The sequence below is a fragment of the Petromyzon marinus genome, unplaced genomic scaffold, assembly GCF_048934315.1.
Source record: "Petromyzon marinus isolate PM22_M1 ecotype Great Lakes invasive population unplaced genomic scaffold, UKy_Petmar_22M1.pri1.0 PM_G_Scaffold_53, whole genome shotgun sequence".
NCBI lineage: Eukaryota > Metazoa > Chordata > Hyperoartia > Petromyzontiformes > Petromyzontidae > Petromyzon > Petromyzon marinus.
In genome coordinates this window covers 872529-877549 of record NW_027423006.1, presented here as the reverse complement: position 1 = coordinate 877549, position 5021 = coordinate 872529, and the positions used below count along the sequence as shown (strand labels likewise).

The window sequence follows — 5021 nt, the reverse complement described above, 5'->3', positions numbered from 1 at the left end:
AACGTCGTGATTGTTTTTTGTTTAAACATAATTTTATTGTATTTCTACATACGTCACTTTACCGAAGAAACCAATGAGTAATTTCATGCAGTCACGAAAGCTTTAATACTTTATTAAGTTCTGAATTGGCCCGTAGTAAGGTAGGGGCAACTGATGAGGGGTTGACAGCTGCGCCATCGAGAGGGAATCTTGATGGTGACGGTGTTTGTCTTTGTGGGTGAAGGACGCCAGTGGGAGAGCCTCGCCATGGACACGTCAGGTGACGAACTTGGCCGTTGTGGCAGCAGCAGCAAGGCCGCTTCTGACAGCCGGTGATGGCTCTGTGGTGATCGTGATGGGGTTGGTGGTGGTGATTGTGAGGGTGGTAGTGATGGGTGGTGATCGTAATGATTGTGGTAATGGTGGTGATCGTGAGGGTGGTTATCGTGATGGGGTTGGTGGTGATCATGATGATGGTAGTGATGGTTGGGGATCGTTATGGTGAATGTGAGGATGGTAGTAATGGTGGTGATCGTGAGGGTGGTTATTGTGAGGGTGGTTATCGTGATGGGGTTGGTGGTGATCATGATGATGGTAGTGATGGTTGGAGGTCTTTATGGTGATTGTGAGGGTGGTAGTGATGGTGGTGATCGTAAGGGTCGTGGTGATGGTGGTGATTGTGAGGGTGATGGTGGTGATCGTGATGATGGTGGTGATCGTGATGGCGATGATGTTCATGACGATGGTGCACGTGATGGGGATGGTTATGATGGCGATCGTGGTCATCAGGGCCATAGAAAGTCATAGACGACAGTTAGGCAATACAAAAAAAAGATGTATTCCTGACCAGGGAGTATACATTTTGTGAAGTATAATTACCTTCTCAGGGAGTATAATTTCCAACAGTTTTGCACTATTGGACATTGTGCTCCCTAGTTGGATCGTATTCTCCCCGTACAGAAATTCACGATCACATTGTGTCCCGTACATTTTCTCTCCCACCTGTCACAATCCCAACACCAGGTACGATTCCAACACCAACTATGACCCTTCCACCCAATTATCTCCAGCCGCCGAGGAAGCCTCGACCCTGCTCTCAACCCCCTTGGGCAGGCCCACCTCTGACGATCTGACAAACGAGCTGGAAGCACTGGTGCAGGAGATTAACGATAAACGCGCCAGGGACTTGGAGATGTTGAACGAGTTCCAGAATTCACTATTATTCGAGGTGAGAGGATGTTACTACGACCCAGGGTCGCCTTAATCTGGCTCTCTTGAGCCTCTGGGGCTTAACACCTGGGTCCTTAGGCACCCTCATTCTGGCTTTGAAACTGTGCGAAGGATTTATGAAACAAGCCTCAGAGTTGTAACACTGAACCTGACGGGGAGCCTTCAGACCAAAATTGAACGAGGGCCATTTTCAGGAAACGGTTGGCAAAAATCATCAATGATGATTGCATGTGAAAGAAATGCTGTATCTTAAAAAAAACTGACTCAAATCTGATGACTTGATCTCCCTTTTGTACATTTGGGTAAGCAACTTCCGTTGAGATCTTAGAAGTCACCTTTCTTGAGGTGCGCTCTTCAGATACCCAGTGGTCGCCCATGTAACCCACGTAGCAACAAACTCGTTTTTTTTACCAGCTAGACCAGGGGTGGGCAAATTTGTTGACTCGCGGGCCACAGTGGGTTCTAAAATTTGACAGAGGGGCCGGGCTAGTAACAGACGGATGGAGGAGTGTTTGTGTGAACTAAATATAAAGGACGTGTTAAAAATCATTACGTGAAAGGATTTGGCCTTTAACAGATAGCAAAGCATTCGTTTGCAAGGCAATTTAACAAGTTGCACGAACATAAACAATACAAAAACATACATTTTGATTTAAAGCTTTCGTGACTGCAGTAATTCATATTCTTAGCTCTTTCGGTAAAGTCACGTTGAAGGGAAACAAAATGATAAAACATATATAAAACAATAAAAATTCTCACGACGTTTCGACCATAACACAAACGGTCGTCATCAGGTGCGTCGGTTTGCAGTAATTTACTTATGTTGAAATATATATTTCATTATTTTATTTTTTCCCTTCAACGTGACTTTACCGAAAGAGCTAAGATGATGAAATACAAAAACGTGTCGTAACTCGCGGTCAAAGTGCGCCATCTAGTGGGGAAATGGGGGCATTACAGGAGAAGGAAAATTTAATTTAATAATATTTGGTCGAAACGTCGTGAGAATTTTTTATTGTTTTATATATATTTTGTTATTTTGTTGTTTCTCTTCAACGTGCCTTTACCGAAAAAACTAAGAATATGAATTACTGCAGTCACGAAAGCTTTAAATCAAAATCAAAATTTAATATTTGGACAAGTTCGGCGGGCCGGATTATAAAGCCCAACGGGCCGCACTTTGCCCACGTCTGAGCTAGACACAACTCTTTCACCATACGGCAGGATTCCTCACGTTGGCTATTAGGCCACGTGACATCACGCACGTTATCTCTGTCTTGGGGGAGCTTGGCTGTCATCTCGCTTGATCTCTTATCTCCAGCTATTTAACAACAAAAAAACACTCAGTGGGACACTCCAAGAGCATTTGACTTACAGAACCACCGGTTGCGCATTTACTTACCGTGACAATGTATGTTTCCCTCAAGTTCAGTTAAAATAAATATTTAACGAGGTGAGAACTCAAGGGACCAGGATAGTCTCATTATTCAAAATCGATCCCCCGAGTCCAAGGTTGACAAAAGAGTAAGCAACAAAGAAAGTACAGAAATTATCAAATAAAAAATCTGAAGAAAAACAACAACAGCCGCCATTCACCGCTCCGCCACTAACTGGTGGTAATGTCACCAAATAGCTTGCGCCTTTGAATCCATGGTGCCCGTTTCGAAGGCAAGAGGTCATTGGACAGGCCCAGATCATTGTGGGTTAGCTGACCGAGGTAAATGGCAGATGCACGCCCTGTGAGCCCCACTGTGCCAACTTGTGTGCTTTAGCCGCCCACTGCTCCACTCTTGAGCGTCGCTCCTCCACCCTACATTGATGCTTGCAGAGCGACTGCCTCCAACTGCCCAGTAGCATCCTTCATGAGCCTCCTCCACAGAGGCCGATCTTGACAACGCTGGTACCAATCCTTGGCAAGTCCAATCAGCTTTATATTCTCCTGTACCACAGCAGCCCCTGTGTTCTGTAGCTTGTACCATGACCATTCAGTCCCTTCTATCTGGCTAGACAGAAACTGATTGGGCATGCGGTGGCTGGGCATGTGGGCTATGTGACCCAGCTAACACACAGTCTAGCCTCATTGAGGAAGTCACTGGTGTGACTTTGTCCAGATCTTTCAAGAACATGTGAGTTCCTCACAACACAGCCTGGTTAAACGCAGGGTGGATTGGAGGCAGGCCAGCCTGAATGTTTCAAACCGATGCAAAATGTTCCTTTAAATGTGTTCAGTTTCACGAAAACAAAACACGATCATATGAGGAATTGAAAACATTTCCCTCCATTATTGCTTGTAAAATTGCCCTTTCGCCCCCCCCTCCCCCCACTGTAGGTGTCTCAGGTGTGCGATGCTATCCGCTCCTCCGTCATGTCACGTCACGAAGGCTACAATATCCGCTTTACCATGCAGTTTGGGGAAATGGCGACGGTGCTGCAACAAGCTCGACAACAAGAGGTAGCCCTCGCCACCTCGTGGCAAGCCCTGGACTCAATCATGCAGCTACAACAGAGGCCCTAGAGGGCGTCAGTAATGGTCGTGTCAGACATGAGCCCTGGGGTGTTTATTTACAGAGAGAAAAAGCAACGTAGGAAGTTCACAACGCCCATGGCGGATTAACAACGGATTTGTTGGTAAAGTCACGTAAAATAGAAATAATAATAAAAGGAAATGAATAAAAATAAAACCTACGACATTTCAATCGCAGCACAAGCGGCGATCGTCATCAGGGTTCATATTGGCCTTGCCATGTTCTGAGTTCGTACCGGATTGAGGCTTCACTTGAGCCTAATGAGGTGCAGAGTAATGGGAGAAAACTGGCCGAGGAAAAAAAACCCTATAGAGGAATCGAGCCGGAGGACTCCACCATTTGTGGAGGTGCAGATGTGCGTGTTTGGCAGGAGGGATTACACAAGACCAGCACTTGAAACATTCATATGCCAGGTTCCAAAACTTAAATACAAATTGTTGGCTAATCCTTCACGCACAACGCTCCTCCACACATGGAATTATATCACATTTGTATAACATCTAAACATGATCCTGGCCCACTCAGTTTTTATAATTGTCAAGTCAAAGTTGATTTCCTGCTTAAATGTGCAAGGGTGTTGTGTTTACAGCCCTTAGCCAGTGTTAGAAATGTCACATTTCAATGATGGGTGTGAGTCGGCCCATAGGACAACCACTGTTTACTTCCCTACTTAGTGGTACTAATTGAATTGGCCCTTGAGGTCTCATAGGCTGAGTCAACCCCCAACCTTAGGATTTTATTGGTTTTTAATAAGCTATTAATTCCATAATTGGATGTTATAAATTTGAGCGCTTTTCAGATTTGTTGCATAGATAGTATGAGTTTTCAGATTTTAGTTAGACCTTTTCGGCAATGTTAATTGTAAAATGTTGTGAAATGTATTCTAATATATTCTTAGCTGTTACTGCAACTGCTTTTAAAATTGCTTTGTACTTGCTGTGCTTTCGTGATGTTTCATGAGTGCTGACCCAGGGCTCACTGAAATAAAATACATCGAGACTCTGGGCTTACACTTGGTTATAAAGTTAATACTGGTAGGAACCTCCTGGTTATTACACCACCAGCCCACAGGGGATTATTGTTGTGTCCGTCCGTCGTGCATCCAAAAATGGGAGGGGTGGGGCTGGGTGGAGAGGGTGGGGAGGGGAGGGGCTGGGTGGGGAGGGTGGGGAGGGAGGGGCTGAGTGGGGAGGGGCTGGTCACCCCGTGGTGCCCTTATAAAACTCAACGTTTAACCTACTCACGCCGGCTTGTGCCCGCCCTCACAGTCGGGCATATTGTGCTGAA

General features: G+C 45.5%; 1 long non-coding RNA gene across 1 annotated transcript; it reads left to right on the top strand.

Moving 5' to 3' along the window:
• Window positions 1–278: 278 nt before the first annotated feature.
• Window positions 279–4736, top strand: LOC142917814 (uncharacterized). Its single transcript, XR_012937224.1, has 3 exons — window positions 279–311; window positions 1003–1207; window positions 3539–4736. It is a non-coding gene; the product is annotated as an uncharacterized LOC142917814 (long non-coding RNA).
• Window positions 4737–5021: the final 285 nt, after the last annotated feature.